Raw genomic sequence first — 18,485 nt, forward strand, 5'->3', positions numbered from 1 at the left:
TTCATACACTTTGTATTATATATCAGAACTTCATTCCTTTTTATAGCTGAGTAGTGAGAGTCCCTTGGACTGCAAGGAGATCCAACCAGTCCATTCTAAAGGAGATCAGCCCTGGGTGTTCTTTGGAAGGAATGGTGCTAAAGCTGAAACTCCAGTACTTTGGCCACCTCATGCGAAGAGTTGACTCATTGGAAAAGACTCTGATGCTGGGAGGGATTCGGGTCAGGAAGAAAAGGGGATGACAGAGGATGAGATGGCTGGATGGCATCACCGACTCAGAGGAGCCTGGAGGGCTACAGTCCATGGGATCGAAAAGAGTCAGACACAACTGAACATGCCATGCCATACCATACCATTCAGTGAATAAAGAAACTGAGGCAGTGAAAGGGTAAGTTGTTTGCCTGAGGATGCATGGCTGATGAGTGATAAATGTGAGTTTGAGTGAACTCCGGGAGATGGTGATAGACAGGGAGGCCTGGCGTGCTGCGATTCATGGGGTTGCAGAGAGTTGGACACGACTGAGCGACTGAACTGAACTGAACTGAATTGAAGTTTATAAATGTTGTCACCAAGTTGTGTCCGACTCTTTGCAACCACATGGACTGCAGCACACCAGGGCTCCCTGTCCTTCACCATCTCCCAGAGTTTGCCCAAGTTCATGTCCATTGAGTCGTTGATACCATCCAACCATCTCATCCTCTTGCATCCCCTTCTCCTCCTGCCTTCAGTCTTTCCCAACATCAAGGTCTTTTCCAATGAGTTGGCTGTTCGTATTAGATGGCCACAATATTGCAACTTCAGCATCAGTCCTTCCAATGAACATTCAGTGGGTTGCCATTTTGTATATGCTAATGCTTTTTATTTCCTTTGTCTGAATTCCTAAAAGAGAAATTACTGAGTGGAATGATATCCATATTTTAATTCCCTAGCAATGGTACCCCACTCCAGTACTCTTGCCTGGAAAATCCCATGGATGGAGGAGCCTGGTGGGCCGCAGTCCATGGGGTCCCTAAGAGTCGGACAAGACTCAGTGACTTCGATTTCACTTTTTACTTTCCTGCACTGGAGAAGGCAATGGCAACCCACTCCAGTGTTCTTGCCTGGAGAATCTCAGGGACGGGGGAGCCTCGTGGGCTGCCGTCTATGGGGTCGCACAGAGTCGGACATGACTGAAGCGACTTAGCAGCAGCAGCAGCAGATCATCCAAGAGAGGTTGTAGCAATTCACACTCCCAGCATCAATATCTGAGAAAGCTGGGTCAAATTGGATAGGTGAAAAGGTGAAGGTCATTAGCTTACTTAAATACCACTGAGATAAAACCTCTTTTAATTTATTTCTTGATGGTTTGCATTTTCTTTTGTGAAAAGTAATCTTCATTGAGTTGTTTATCAATTTCTGGGAATCTTTGTATTTTGGTGAAATTCAGCCTCTGCTTGTCATTTATGATGCAATGTTTCCTTACTTAACTTTTTTTTTCTTGTATAAAAGATTAAATTTATTGGTCTTTTTGGGGAATTTGATGCATCATCAGTGTATTACAAGTGAGCCATTAATCTTGTAGCTTTATCAACATTAACTGGTACGTTTTCATGACACTGTTGAGATATCAGTTGTTTCTGTAGGGGTTCAAGGGAAAGGCCTTTTGAGAAGTTTGCCAGTTCCTTTTGTATATCTATAAAAGCTTTATTCACTCTGTTAACTTTTTCATCATTCACAATGTTTATCTTCTTAAGGTTAGTGGTAACAGGTTTTGCTTTATTTTTAACCTTAAAGCTTTTTTTGGCTGGCTATGTGGAATACATTCCTGGAATTCTCCCCTCTTAGTTTGTTCTTGCCTATTGTCAGGGCTCCAATACCCTCGTGCAGCTTCTCAAATTCCAGGTGATGCCATCTGCACGTGCAATATCCAGCTCCTTACTTAACTTTTATCCTTGAAAGGTTTATAGCATTTTGCCCCCCAAGATTTTATATGTGGTTAGACTCTTCATGAGTCAGTCTGGGTTTTCTATATAGCTTTAAAGTGAAAGTGAAAGTGAAGTCGCTCAGTCGTGTCCGACTCTCTACGACCCCATGGACTGTAGCTTGATAGGTTCCTCTGTCCATGGGATTCTCCAGGCAAGAATACTGGAGTGAGTTGCCATTTCCTTCTCCAACAGTATGTATTCAGTTCAGTTCAGTTCAGTCACTCAGTTGTGTTCGACTCTTTGCGAATCCACGAATCACAGCACGCCAGGCCTCCCTGTCCATCACCAACTCCCAGAGTTCACTCAGACCACGTCCATCGAGTCACTGATGCCATCCAGCCATCTCATCTTCTGTCATCCCCTTCTCCTCCTGCCCCCAATCCCTCCCAGCATCACAGTCTTTTCCAATGAGTCAACTCTTCACATGAGGTGGCCAAAGGACTGGAGTTTCAGCTTCAGCATCATTCCTTCCAAAGAAATCCCAGGGCTGATCTCCTTCAAAATGGACTGGTTGGATCTCCTTGCAGTCCAAGGGACTCTCAAGAGTCTTCTCCAACACCACAGTTCAAAGGCATCAATTCTTTGGCGCTCAGCCTTCTTCACAGTCCAACTCTCACATCCATACGTGACCACAGGAAAAACCATAGCCTTGACTAGATGAACCTTTGTTGGCAAAGTAATGTCTCTGCTTTTGAATATGCTATCTAGTTTGGTCATAACTTTCCTTCCAAGGAGTAAGCGTCTTTTAATTTCATGGCTGCAGTCACTATCTACGGTGACTTTGGAGCCCAAAAAGATAAAGTCTGACACTGTTTCCACTGTTTCCCCATCTATTTCCCATGAAGTGATGGGACCGGATGCCATGATCTTCGTTTTCTGAATGTTGAGCTTTAAGCCAACTTTTTCACTTTTACTTTCATCAAGAGGCTTTTGAGTTCCTCTTCACTTTCTGCCATAAGGGTGGTGTCATCTGCATATCTGAGGTTACTGATATTTCTCCCGGAAATCTTGATTCCAGCTTGTGTTTCTTCCAGTCCAGCGTTTCTCATGATGTACTCTGCATATAAGTTAAATAAGCAGGGTGACAATATACAGCCTTGACGTACTCCTTTTCCTATTTGGAACCGGTCTGTTGTTCCATGTCCAGTTCTAACTGTTGCTTCCTGACCTGCATACAGATTTCTCAAGAGGCAGGTCAGGTGGTCTGGTATTCCCATCTCTTGAAGAATTTTCCAGTTTATTGTGATCCACACAGTCAAAGGCTCTGACATAGTCAATAAAGCAGAAATAGATGTTTTTCTGGAACTCTCTTGCTTTTTCAGTGATCCAGCAGATGTTGGCAATTTGATCTCTGGTTCCTCTACCTTTTTTAAAACCAGCTTGAACATCAGGAAGTTCATGGTTCACGTATTGCTGAAGCCTGGCTTGGAGATTTTTGAGCATTACTTTACTAGTATGTGAGATGAGTGCAATTGGGCAGTAGTTTGAGCATTCTTTGGCATTGCCTTTCTTTGAGATTGGAATGAAAACTGACCTTTTCCAGTCCTGTGGCCACTGCTGAGTTTTCCAAATTTGCTGGCATTTGAGTGCAGCACTTTCACAGCATCATCTTTCAGGATTTGAAATAGCTCAACTGGAATTCCATCACCTCCATAATGATGCTTTCTAAGGCCCACTTGACTTCACATTCCAGAATGTCTGGCTCTAGGTGAGTGATCACACCATCGTGATTATCTGGGTTGTGAAGATGTTTTTTGTACAGTTATTCTGTGTATTCTTGCCACCTCTTCTTAATATCTCCTGCTTCTGTTAGGTTCATACTCTTTCTGTCCTTTATCGAGCTCATCTTTGCATGAAATGTCCCCTTGGTATCTCTAATTTTCTTGAAGAGATCTCTAGTCTTTCCCATTCTGTTGTTTTCCTCTATTTCTTTGCATTGATCGCTGAGGAAGGCTTTCTTATCTCTTCTTGCTTTTCTTTGGAACTCTGCATTCAGATGTTTATATCTTTCCTTTTCTCCTTTGCTTTTCACTTCTCTTCTTTTCATAGCTATTTCTAAGGCCTCCTCAGACAGCCATTTTGCTTTTTTGCATTTCTTTTCCATGGGGATGGTCTTGATCCCTGTCTCCTGTACAATGTCATGAACCTCATTCCATAGTTCATCAGGCACTCTATCTATCAGATCTAGGCCCTTAAATCTATTTCTCACTTCCACTGTATAATTATAAGGGATTTGATTTAGGTCATACCTGAATGGTCTAGTGGTTTTCCCTACTTTCTTCAATTTCAGTCTGAATTTGGCAATAAGGAGTTCATGATCTGAGCCACATTCAGCTCCTGGTCTTGTTTTGGTTACTTTATTATGCTGAAGCTAGACAACTGACTATTCATCCAAATGTTTTTCTCATACTTGTCTAGATTGATTTCTTCCATGTACATCTTTAATCCATATGAGATATATTTTCACTTAAGTATGAGGTAGAGCATGTAACTGAATTTTTTTCCAGATGGACAAAGATCCCAGATATGCAAAGATTCCTCACTAGTCTTTTTCTTCTGGAATTGAAGCTTAAAAAAATATGCAGTGAACACTGAATATGTGCCAGGCACTTTTTAAAGCATCTTATTTATGTCAACTCATGTAATCTTCACAACCCCATGGCATAGGTGAAATGACAGTTTCTCTGTATGAGTTTTTAAAAATAAAGTTGCAGCTACTTCTAGATTCTCTTATCTGTTTAATGCTCCGTGCTTGGTCGCTCAGTGGTGTCTGACTCTGCGACTCCAGGGACTATAGCCCTTCAGGCCCCTCTGTCTGTAGGGTTCTCCAGGTAAGAGTACTGGAGTCGGTTGCCATTCCCTTCTCTAGGGGATCTTCCTGACCCAGTGATCCAACCCCTCCCCTGGGTCAGTGTCCCTTCGTCTCTTTCACCAGCCAGTAAAGCAGAAGAAGAGAACTGTGCCATATGTGCACGTGCGCACATTCTTCTGGCCCCCATTGCACTTTCTTTCAGCTGTCCCTCTTCTGTCTGCTCTGAGCACTGCACTCCTGTATCCCAATCCTTCGGGCAGGACCTTTACTTGCATCACAACTTGTCTTCTCAGGTGTCATGGGGCCCAGAAGGCACCCTTGCCTTCCCCCCACAACCGGCCCTCCCGCCCAGTCTCCTTCCTTCTCAGCCCCACCAAGAACCTGCTTCCTCTTCCCACCCCCTATAGGGCTCCCCACGCTTCACAAATCCCAATACTACACACTTCTCCCCACACCTTGGCCACCCTCCCTTCTTTTGCTTGCACCCCTACCTTGGCCCCCAACATTCTTTTCCTGCTTCCTTTCTCCCAGTCCATTCTTCACTGGGCAAAGTGACCTTCTTAAACTGTAAATCATTTGGGGGGACTTGGAGCGTCCTCTGCAAGCTCCTCATTGCACTTGGAACACAAGCTCCTGGCATCCTCTCCAGGGCCCACGTGGCTAATCAGTGTCCCACCTCAGACCTCACCTTGTCTCACCTGTGCTGTGCTTAGGTGCTCAGTCGTGTCTGACTCTGCGACTCCATGGACTGTAGCCCACCTACCCACCAGGTTCCTCTGACCATGGGATTCTCCAGGCCAGAATACTGGAGTGGGTTCCCATGCCCTCCTCCAGGGGATCTTCCCAACCCAGGGATCAAACCCAGGTCTCCTACACTGCAGGCGGATTCTTTACCATCTGAGCCATCAGGGAAGCCCTTGAATACTGGAGTGGGTAGCCTATCCCTTCTCCAGTGTATCTTCCTGACCCAGGAATCAAACCAGTCTCCTGCATTTCTGGTGGATTCTTTACCAGCTGAGCTACCAGGGACTCACTACTGCTCCTGCCATGCCAGCCTTCTCTCTATCACTTAACATGGGCTGCTCAGATCCACTCAGGCCCTTGGCTTTGAATGAGGATCCTTCCCACAGCTACTTTTCCTCCTCATTCAATCTTGTCTCAGACATCACTCTCTCAGAAAGGCATTCTTTGACCACCCCAATAAAGAGCTGCTTCTGGACCACCCACCAAGTCACTCTCTGCCATTACTGGTTTCTATTGTCATAGTAACCTCACTATCTGAAATTGCTTTATTCATTCATGGGTTACCTGGCCACTTTCTGAATACCTTGACAGCAGAACTTGGTCTGTCCTTTCTGTTGCTGTTTATGTGAACCCCAGTGTAGACACTGGCAACAGAGCAGGGGTTCAGTATGGATTTGCCACAGAATCATACTGGAAGGAAAGGAAGTTGAAGGGGGTTGAAAATAAAATAGATTGGCCATGAGTTGACAACGGTTGCCAGTGAGTTTCTTATGTTTATTTATTGATTTAAATTTTTTATCATGAAAAATCTCAAACATATACAAAATAATCACCATAATATAATGAACCTTCCTACTTCCATCACACAGCAACTCTCAGCATTCTTGTGCCATCTCTGCCTCTCTCTACCGCCTTCAATTATAGTAATTTTAAACATTCTTAAAGGCATGTTGAAATGTATAAATCTTAAATGTACAACTTAAAATGAATATTCTCCTATCAAGATATAGAATGTTTCCAGCCCCCTGGAAGATGAACCACAGACTATCCAGATTTCCAGCATCCCAGGAGTCCCCTTAGACCCCAAGTAATCTTTCCGTGTCAGTTGCCCCTCAAAGAGGCCACCGCTTTCCTTCTCCTTGAAGTGAAGTTAAAGTCACTCAGCCGTGTCCAACTCTTTATGACTCCATGGACTATAGTCCATGGAATTCTCCAGGCCAGAAAACTGGAGTGAGTAGCCCTTCCCTTTTCCAGGGGATCTTCCCAACCCAGGAATTGAACCAGGATCTCCTGCACTGCAGGCAGATTCTTTACCAACTGAGCTATGAGGGAAGCCCTTCCTTCCTCTCCCTCCCTTTTCCCTTCCCCTCCCTCTCCTTCTTCTTCTTACCATATTTTAATTTTACCTTTCCAGAATTTCATACAAATTATATAATAAACACTTTTCACATAGATTAGTTATGACTTTCTAAAACTTCACATCAATGGAAAGAAATAGTATGTACTTCTTTTATTGCTTTTTTTGCTGGCTTATATTCCATTTTATAGTTATACTGCACTTTGTTTATTCATTCACCTGTTGATGGACATTGGACTGTTTCCAGTTTTTGTCTATCAAAAATAGAGCTGTGATTAACATTCTTATACAAGTCTTTTTGTAGCCAGTGTTTTCACTTTTCTTACAATAAATAAGAGTAGAAATTCAAACAGCATGTTTAACTTTATAAGAATGGCCCAAATGTTTTTCCAAGGTATTTGCACCATTTTGAATTCTCATCAAGAGTGTATGAGAGTTCTATACAGTTTTGCTAATATTTGGTATTGTCAGTCTTTTAACTTTTGAACCACTGTAATGGACGTAGAGTAGTATCTCTTTGTGGCTTCAGTATTCACTTGACTGGTGAATAATGATATTGAGCACTTTTCATGGGTTTACTGGCCATAGGTATGACTACCATTGTAAAGTGTCTTTTCACATCTTGTCCACTTGAAAAATTGTCTTCATTTTTGTTATCAAATTGTATGAGTTTATTATATATTCTTAATAAAAATCTTAACTATGTGTTTTCTTAATGGTATCTTTTAATGAACAGAAGTTTTAATTCGGATGAAACCTAATTTGTTAATTTTTGTGTGGTTTTTTTGCATGGTTATTGCTCATCTAGCCCTAAATCATAAGATATTCTGTATTTTCTTCTAAACAGTTGGTAATTTCATTTTGATGTTTAGGTCAATGAGCCATCTCAGATTAATTTTTGTGTAGTATGAGGGAGGGGTGTGAGTAGTTTCAGTAATATTTGTTGTAAAGACTTGCCTTCCTGCACTGACTTTATCTAATCCCTTTGTCAAAACCAGTTGATCATTAGCTGTTGGTCTATTTCTAGACTTTCTAGTCTATTGTATGGATCTATTTGTCTACCCTTATGGAGATACCATACTGTCTTTTTATTTAATAGAACACATAGCTTATTTATTTATCTTTATTTTTGTATGTATTTATTTAATAATTTTTGGCTGTGCTGGATCTTTGTCACTGTGCCTGGGCTTTCTCTCATTGCCATGAGCAGGGGCTACTTTTCGTTGTGGTTCACGGGCTTCTCACTGCAGTGGCTTCTCCTGTTGCAGAGTAAAGGCTCTAAGTGCACACACTTCAGTAGCTGCAGCTGGCAGGCTCAGTAGTTGTGGCACACAGGCTTAGTTGCTTAGCAGCATGTGGGATCTTCTTGGACCAGGGATTGAACCCATGTCCCCTGCATTGGCAGATGGATTCTTATCCACTGTACCACCGGAGAAGTCCACCATACTGTCATAATTCCTATAATTTTGTAATAAACTGAAGTTAGTGTAAGTGCTCCAGCTTTGTCTATTGCAAATCTTTGTCTTTTCCACATACATTTTAGAATTGTCCTGCCAATTTCTATTGGAGAAGGCAATGGCAGCCCACCCCAGTACTCTTGCCTGGAAAATCCCATGGATGGAGGAGCCTGGTGGGCTGCAGTCCATGGGGTCGCTAAGAGTCAGACACGACTGAGCGACTTCACTTTCACTTTTCACTTTCATGCATTGGAGAAGGAAATGGCAACCCACTCCAGTGTTCTTGCCTGGAGAATCCCAGGGACGGGGAAGCCTGGTGGGCTGCCATCTATGGGGTCGCACAGAGTTGGACACAATTGAAGCAACTTAGCAGCAGCAGCAGCCAATTTCTATAAGAAGCCTATTTACATTGAGTTGTAGGAAGATCATTGTGGGGAGAATTAATATCTTAGCAATATTGAATTTAAATCCATAAATGTAGTCTATATCTCCATTTATTTAGGTCTTTAAATTATTTTTGCAATGTTTAGTTGTTTTCACTGTAGAGGGCTTACATGTCTTTTATGAAATTTATTCCAAAATTTTATGCTTTTGATGGTATTGTAAATTAGACTATTTTTAAATTCACTTTCTCAATATTTGCTGTTAGTATGTTAGTATGACTTAGTTAAACTCACACATTAGTTTTTGAGAATCAGAGTTAAACTCATAAATTAGATCTGGGTTGTTTTTTGTAGTTGATTCCTAGTTTTTTCTGTACAAATGATCATGCCATCCAAGAATAAGGGTATATATACGTTCTTCCTTTTCAGCTTATGTGCCTTGTGTTTATTTTTCTTCCCTTATTGAACTGACAAAGACCTCCAATACAATAGAAGTGGCAAGAGCAGAGAAACGTACTTTCTTTCCAATATTAGGGAAAATATGTATAGTGTTTTACTATTAAGAATTAAGTAGTTGTAAATTTTTTACAGATACATACAATAAAATTAAGCAAATTCTCCTTTGTTCCTCCTCATATGCTGAGGGTTACAAACATTTTTTTTTTCATAATGAATGGGTATTGAATGTTGTCAGATGCTTTCTTTGCATCAATTGAGACAGTCTTTTTTTTTTTCTTTAGTACCTGGATATGGTGGATTATACTGATTGGTCTTTGAATTGTTAACAAACTTTGTATTCCTGGGATTAAACCATAGTTTTTCATGATTTATTTATGTATAGTTTAATTTGATTTGTATTCATATAAGGTCTTTGGCATTAGGGTTATGCTGGTTTCATAAAACAAGTTGGAACTGTGCCTTTAGCCTTTGTGTTCTGAAAAAGTTTGTGTAAGATTGATATTATTTCTTTCTTAAATGTTTAATAGAATTTACTAATGAAATCATCTTATGCTGAGGTTTTCTCTGGGAGTTTTTTATAATAAATTCAATTAATTAATATAAAACTACTCCAATACTCTACTTCTTTTTGTAAGTTGGTATTAATTTTGGTAAATTGTATTTTAAACTATAATTTGTTAAAGGGCCTTTTTTAAGTAAAAAAGAAAATGCCATAGTAGAAAAAAGAAAAAAATATATGTATATGAAAAAAAGAACTCCTGGTAAAGGTAAAAAAATAGGAAAGGGAGTGGACTAGCCACTCAAAAAGCCAGTATGAAGGTTAGATGACAAAAGCAGTAAAGTCAACTATAACTACAATAAGTAGTTAAGGGGTACTCAAAGCTAAAGATGTAAAATAAGACATCAAAAACGTAAGATGTGGTGGTAGAGTAAAGATTTATGGTGCTTTTAGAATGCACTCAAAGTTAAGGACTATCAGCTTATATATATGTCAATATTTAGGAACTTTATGGTAACCACAAGTCAAAAACCTTTAACAGATATACAAAAGTTAAAGAGAAAGGAACCCAAAACTAACACTAAAGACAATCATCAAATCACCAAGGAAGAGATCAAGAGAAGAAAAGTACAGAAAAGAGCTACAAAACTACCAGAAAATAATTAGCAAGATGGCAATAAGTACATGGCTAACAATAATCACTGTGAATGTAAATGGACTGAATGCTCCAATCGAAAGACAAGGATGGCTGAATGTATAAAAAAGACAAGACCCGCCTATATGCTGCCTGCAAGAGGCTGTCTTCATATCTAAAGACACACAGAGACTGAAAGTGAGGACTTGGAAAAAGATATTCCATGCAATTAGAAATGAATGGAAGGTTGGAATAGCAATATTCATTTCAGACAAAGTAGACTTTAATATAAAGCCTATAATAAAAGACAAAGAAGGACATTATATAATAATAAAGGGATAAATATAAGGGGATATAGTATTCATAAAATACTAAAATCTGACAAAGACACTTAAAAAAAAAAGAAAGAAAAGAAAATTACAGGGCAACATTCCTAATAAACATAGATGCAAAAATCTTTAACAAAAGATTAGGAAGCTGAATTCAATAATACATTAAAATAATACACCATGATCAAGTGGGATTTAGTCCAATGATGCAAGGATGACTCAATACCCACAAATCACTCAACATGATACACCAATTAACAAAATGATAAAAGTATATGATTATTTCAATAGATGCAGAAAAGTCTTTTGACAAAATTCAATACCCACTTATGATAAACTCTCAATCCAGTGGTATAGAGGAAACATATCTCAACACAATAGATGCCATTTATGACAAACCCATAGAACAATCATGCTGCTGCTGCTGCTAAGTCGCTTCAGTCGTGTCTGACTCTGTGCGACCCCAGAGATGGCAGCCCACCAGGCTCCCCCGTCCCTGGGATTCTCCAGGCAAGAACACTGGAGTGGGTTGCCATTTCCTTCTCCAGTGCAGGAAAGTGAAAAGTGAAAGAAGTCGCTCAGTTGTGTGCAACTCTTAGCGACCCCATGGACGGCAGCCTACCAGGCTCCTCCATCCATGGGATTTTCCAGGCAAGAGTACTGGAGTGGGGTGGCCACTGCCTTCTCCAAGAACAACCATACTTAATGGTAAAAAACTAAAAGCATTTCCTCTAAGGTCAGGATCAAGTCAAGGAAGCCCACTCTTGCCACTTTTATTTAACTAATAAATGCTAGCCACAGCAATCATAGAAGAAAAAGACATAAAAGGCATCCAAATTCGAAAAAAGAAATAAAATTATCACTGTTTGCAGATGAAGATATGTAGAAAACCCTGAAGACTCCACCAAAGCAATTAGAAATAATAATTACTTCAGTGAAGTTGCAGCATACAAAATTAACATACAGAAATCTGTCACATTTCTATACTAATAATGAACTATCAGAAGGAGAAATTTAAAAAAAATTCCATTTACAATTGTATTAAAAAGAACAAGATACCTACCCAGAGTGGTAAACACATGTACTCAGAAAGCTATAAGACATTGATGAAAGAAATTGAAGATGACACAAACAGATGGAAAGATATGAGATTCATGCATTGGAAGCACTATATTATTAAAATGATCATACTACCCAACACATCAATAGATGCAATGCAATTCCTATCAAGATACCAAAAGCGTATTTCAACAGATCTAGATGAAATAATCCTAAAATCTGTATATAACTCAAACAGACCCTAAATAGCCAAAGCAATCTTGAGAAAGAAGAATAAAGCTGCAAGTATCACACTTCCTGATTTCAAACTATACTACCAAGCTATAGTAATCAAAAAATATGGGATGGCACAAAAACAGACACACAGATCAGTGAAACAGAATAGAGTCCAGAAATGAACCTGCGCTTATATGGCCAGTGCAAGAGTTGGACACGACTGAAGTGACTTAGCAGGCAGGCACACAAGCTACAACACAGGGAGCAAGAATGTAAAATGGAGAAAATACAGTCTCTTCAATAAATGGTGGGAAAACTGGACAACTTCATGTTGGAGAATGGAACTAGACCACTTTCATCATATATAAAAAATTAATTCTGCTTCTCTATTAATTCTACACCTGCCTCTCTATTCCTGCCCTGCAAATAGGTGCATCTGTACCATTTTTCTAGATTACAGATAGATGGGTGAGATGTGGGGTTGGGAGGGAGGTCCAAGTCGGAGGGGATATACGTGTACATTTGGCTGATTTGCTTCATTGTACAGCAGAAACTAATACAACACTGTAAGGCAACTATATCCCAACAAAGCAAAACAAAGTGAGACAGAGAGCTTCATTTTACATAGAAGCAATTTTGAATTTAATGTATTTGAGAGCCAAGTGCTAACAGAATGACTGGTTCTTCTTCTGAAAAAAAAAAAAAAATCAAAGTAGATTAAAGACTTAAATATAAGACCTGAAACCATAAAATTTCTGGAAGATTATATAGGTAGTATGCTCTTTGAAATCAGTCTTAGCAATATTTTTTGATATGTCTCCTCAGGCAATGGCAACAAAAGCAAAATTAAACAAATAGGATTACATCAAACCAAAAAGCTTTTGTATATGAAGGAAACTGTCAACAAAACAAAATGGCAACCTACTGAATGGGAAAAAATATTTCCAAATGATATGTCTGATAAGGGGTTAATACCCAAAATATATTAAGAAAATAACCTTACACAACTCAACAACAATAAAAACCTAATTTAAAAGTGGGCAGAGGCTCTGAACAGACATATTTCCAAAGGAGACATACAGATAGCTAACAGCATATGAAAAGATCTTCAAAAGATGACTAATCAATAATCACTGGGCTGCTGCTGCTGCTGCTAAGTCGCTTCAATTGTGTTCGACTCTGTGCAATCCCATAGACAGCAGCCCACCGGGCTCCCCCATCCCTGGGATTCTCCAGGCAAGAACACTGGAGTGGGTTGCCATTTCCTTCTCCAATGCATGAAAGTGAAAAGTGAAAGACATTTCTCCAAAGAAGACATACAAACGGCTAACAAACACATGAGAAGATGCTCAACATCACTCATTATCAGAGAAATGCAAATCAAAACCACTATGAGGTACCATTTCACGCCAGTCAGAATGGCTGCGATCCAAAAGTCTACAAGCAATAAATGCTGGAGAGGGTGTGGAGAAAAGGGAACCCTCTTACACTGTTGGTGGGAATGCAAACTAGTACAGCCACTATGGAGAACAGTGTGGAGATTCCTTAAAAAACTGGAAATAGAACTGCCTTATGATCCAGCAATCCCACTGCTGGGCATACACTGAGGAAACCAGAAGAGAAAGAGACACGTGTACCCCAATGTTCATCGCAGCACTGTTTATAATAGCCAGGACATGGAAGCAACCTAGATGCCCATCAGCAGATGAATGGATAAGAAACCTGTGGTACATATACACAATGGAGTATTACTCAGCCATTAAAAAGAATACATTTGAATCAGTTCTAGTGAGATGGATGAAACTGGAGCCTATTATACAGAGTGAAGTAAGCCAGAAAGAAAAACACCAATACAGTATACTAACACATATATATGGAATTTAGAAAGATGGTAACAATAACCCTGTGTACAAGACAGCAAAAGAGACACTGATGTATAGATCAGTCTTATGGACTCTGTGGGAGAGGGAGAGGGTGGGGAGATTTGGGAGAATGGCATTGAAACATATATAATATCATCTATGAAACGAGTCGCCAGTCCAGGTTCGATGCACGATACTGGATGCAAGAGCTGATGCACTGGGACGACCCAGAGGGAGGGTTGGCGAGGGAGGAGGGAGGAGGGTTCAGGATGGGGAACACAGGTATACCTGGGGCGGATTCATTTCGATATTTGGCAAAACTAATACAATATTGTAAAGTTTAAAAATAAAATAAAATTAAAAAAAAAAAGAAAGTGAAGTCGCTCAGTCATGTCCAATCCTGTGACCCCATGGACTACAGCCCACCAGGCTCCTCCATCCATGGGATTCTCCAGGCAAGAGCACTAGTCATGTCCAACTCTTTGCGGCCCCATGGACTGTAGATTACTCAGCCATAAAAAGAATGAAATCTTGCCATTTGTGACAACATGGAAGGACCTAGAAGGTATTATGTAAATGAAATGTCAGACAGCGAAAGGCCAATACTGTATGATTTCACTTATGTGGACTCTATAAAGCAAGACAATTGAACAAATATAAAACAGAACAGACTCATAAGCTACAGAGAACAAACTAGTAGTTGCCAGAGGGAAGGAGTGGGCAAAATAGGGCAAGGGTTCTAAGAGAGATACAGACTTCCAGTTATAAAATAAATAAATCATGGGCATGTGATGTACAGCGTAAGGAACACAGCTGATAATATTGGACTACTTTGGTGACAGATGGTAATTAGACTTATAGTGGTAATCATTTTGTAATGAATGAAAATATGGAATCACTATATTGTACAATTGAAACTAATATAATGTTGAAAGTAAATTATACTTCAGGTAAAATATATATAAAGCTATTCAGAGATTCCATTTCCTTTTGTGTTACTTTTGGTAAGTTTTCTCTTAAGCAGTTTGTCTATTTCATCTAAATTGTCAAATTTATTGGCATAAATTATTTAAAGTAGTATGTCTAATTTCACATCTATAAAATCTGTGGTGATATCCTCTCTTTAATCTTTGCTATTGTAGCTCTTGTTTTGGGTAAGGATCGAGCAAGCACACTCCATTCTGTCCCTGCACTGAATGTTAGTATAAACCTAGACAGAATGCATAGAGCATCTATAGGAAGACTGAAAGAGAATGTGCGTGTGTGCTCAGTCACTAAGTCATGTCCAACTCTTGGCAACCCCATAGACTGAAAAGTGAAAGAAAGAAAGTCGCTCAGTCGTGTCTGACTCTTTGCGACCCCATTGACTGTAGCCTACCATGCTCTTCCATCCATGGGATTTTCCAGGCAAGAATACTGGAGTGGGTTGCCATACCCCACAGACTAGTAGCAGCTAAATGGAGAAGACGACTTGAAGCGCCAGTGCTCTAGATGTGAGTTTACTGTTTGTGTTCCTTTGTTAATTATTAGCCTGCATGTACGCCTGGGGTGTAGTCTGGGATGCATGTAGACAGAGCTCCAGGGAAGCACTTTAGTACTGTCTGATTATCAGGAAACCCCCAATACCCAGAGAGAGACAGAATGTGGATTCTCTATGTTTTATTTCTTCTCCCCATTTCCTTGAGCCCCAGCCCAGAAGCCTGGCCATGGCAACAACAGCAAAGGCCATGGCAAGAGCCAGCAGGAGCTAAAACTCTGAGGAAGGGGAACATTCCTCCCCAGGTTGACCAATCCCTATTGCTTCTGTCTTCTGCCAGTAGACCAAAGATGGGAGCAGGCACAGAAGTACACAGAGTGAGGTCAGTTTCTGGCCATAAAATAAAAGGGGAAACCATAGGGAACTGGAAAATACTGAGGAGATTGTGGAGAGAGGAGGCACTCTTTCTTAATTTTACAGGAAAATCCCATAAAGTTATGTATGAAATTCTGGGTTCACCAGTGGGGTGTGTGTTCCTGGGTCTGTTCAGTATATCTGCGGCTTTGAGAACTGAACTAATATACAATCAGCCAGGGTCCAGGTGACCTCTGAATGGTACATAATCAGGATCTATCCAGATGGGACTGCAAGGGCTTTGAAAACTGAATTTACATTTGAACGACAACCCGTGGAAGGCAGAGTAAACTTGAAGCCCAAACCTAAGCAAGTCTTTTGCCGAAGACAAATATGTGTGTATTCTCCATAGAATTTACAGAAGATCTAGAGTCTCATTACATAATGTTAAAATATTCCAGGAGACAATAACAAATTACTTGACATATTAAAAAACCAGGAAAATCTCAACTCACAAGGCAAAAAAGATCAACAGACTTCAAAACTGAGATTGACATAGATGTTGGAATGATCTGAAAACAATTTTAAAGCACCTATCGTACAAATGTTCCAAGAAGCAATCATGAACACTCTAGAAAAGTAAGAAGTTAACAAAATTTCCTGTGAAGGGCTAGGTAGTAAATATTTTTAGGTTTTTCAAGCCATTTGGATCTGTTCCATCTACTCAGTTCTAGGAAAACAGCCATAGAAAGCCATAAACATTACATAAACAAATGGATGTAGATATTTTCCAATAAAAATTTATTCATGGGATTTGGTCATAGACCATAATTCACCAATCCCTGGACTATAGAATTTTAAAGATATTCTATATATTTACTGAGTTTTTGTGTCTAGTTCAATCAGTTATCAAGAGCAGAGTCTTAAAATCTTTCACTGTGATTGTAGGTTTGCTAATTTCTCCCTTCAGTTCTGTTAGTTTTGCTTAAGGTTATTTTGAAGCTCTGATATTAGGTGCATAAAAACTTATAATTAGAAGAACAGGCAAGAGCAACCCTTGGGCCAACCAGAACCTCTGCACCACTGCATCCTGATGTCCAATACCTACATCTCGCCACTGTCGCCACTATGCCCAGGAAGAAGGCTGAAGGGGATGCTAAAGAAGATAAAGCCAAGGTGAAGGATGACCCACAGAGAAGGTCTGCAAGGTTATCTACTAAACCTGCCCCTCCAATGCCAGAGTCCAAGCCTAAAAAGGACCCTGCAAGGAAGGGACCCAAATTGAAAAAGCGGAAAGCTGGCAAGGATGGGAATCAGTTCAGTTCAGTCACTCAGATGTGTCTGACTCTTTGTGACACCATGGACTGCAGCACGCCAGCTGCAGTGTCATATCTTTTTGCCTTTTTGTACTGTTCATGGGGTTCTCAAGGCAAGAATACTGAAGTGGTTTGCCATTCCTTTCTCCAGTGGGCCATATTTTGTCAGAACTCCTCACCATGACCTATCCCTCTTGAGTGGCCCTACATGGCATGGCTCATAGTTTCATTGAGTTAGACAAGGCTGTGGTCCATGTGATCAGTTTGATTAGTTTTCTGTGACTGTGGTTTTCATTCTGTCTGCCCTCTGAAGGATAAGGATAAGAGGCTTATGGACGCTTCCTGATGGAAGAGACTGACTGTGGGGAAACTGGGTTTTGTTCTGGTGGGTGGGGCCATGCTCAATAAATCTTTAATCCAATTTTCTGTTGATGGGCAGGGCTCTGTTCCCTTGTTTGGCCTGAGACCAAATTATGGTGGAGGTAGTGAAGAAAATGACAACCTCTTTCAAAAGCTCCTGTGGCTGCACTGTCTCATTCAGTGTCACCGACCCTGCAGCAGGCCACCGCCGACCCACGCCTCCACCGGAGACGCCTGGACACTCACAGGCAAGTCTGGGTCAGTCTCTGTGGGGTCACTGCTCCTTTCTCCTGGCTCCCGGTGTGCACAAGGTTTTGTTTGTGCCCTCCAAGAGTCTGTTTCCCCAGTCCTGTGTAAGTTCTGTAATCAAATCCCACTGGCCTCCAAAGTCAAATTCCCTGGGGGTTCTTAGTCCCTCTGCCAGATCCCCAGGTTGTGAAATCTGTTGTGGATCCTAGAACTTTTTTAACAGTGTGATAATTTCTTTGGTATGATTGTTCTGCAGTTTGTGGGTTGTTTGCTCCGCGACTCTCTGGTGGGGTTAATGGTGACCTCCTCCAAGCGGGCTTATGCCACAGGCTGTGTGACCCAGAGCTCTGCCCCCAGATCACCTGCCCCTGCGGCAGGACACTGCAGTCCTGCACCTCCTCAGGAGACTCAAACAGAGTTCTGGTTCAGTCTCTGTGGGGTCTCTGGGTCCTGGTGTGCACAAGATTTTGTTTGAGTCCTCTGAGTGTCTCTAGCGGGTATGGGGTTTGATTCTAAATGTGATTTCTCCCCTCCTACCATCTTGCCAAAGAAATGATGCTTTTGAACTGTGGTGTTGGAAAAGACTCTTGAGAGTCCCTTGGATTGCAAGGAGATCCAACCAATCCATTCTGAAGGAGATCAGCCCTGGGATTTCTTTGGAAGGAATGATGCTAAAGCTGAAACTCCAGTACTTTAGCTACCTCATGTGAAGAGTTGACTCATTGGAAAGGACTCTGATGCTAGGAGGGATTGGGGGCAGGAGGAGAAGGGGATGACAGAGGATGAGATGGCTGGATGGCATTACTGACTTGATGGATGTGAGTTTGAGTGAACTCCGGGAGTTGGTGATGGACAGGGAGGCCTGGCGTGCTGAGATTCATGGGCTCGCAAAGAGTCGGACACGACTGAGCAACTGAACTGAACTGAACCATCTTGCTGGGGCTTCTCCTTTGC

The 18,485-nt window shown here is 40.9% G+C and overlaps 1 pseudogene; it reads right to left on the reverse strand.

Annotated features, from left to right (window-relative positions):
• Positions 1-1,535: 1,535 nt before the first annotated feature.
• On the reverse strand, positions 1,536-4,403 carry LOC109577646 (ribosomal biogenesis factor-like; annotated as a pseudogene).
• Between the last annotated feature and the right edge of the window lie 14,082 nt (positions 4,404-18,485).

The sequence above is a fragment of the Bos indicus genome, chromosome 24 (assembly GCF_029378745.1).
Source record: "Bos indicus isolate NIAB-ARS_2022 breed Sahiwal x Tharparkar chromosome 24, NIAB-ARS_B.indTharparkar_mat_pri_1.0, whole genome shotgun sequence".
Classification (NCBI taxonomy): Eukaryota; Metazoa; Chordata; class Mammalia; order Artiodactyla; family Bovidae; genus Bos; species Bos indicus.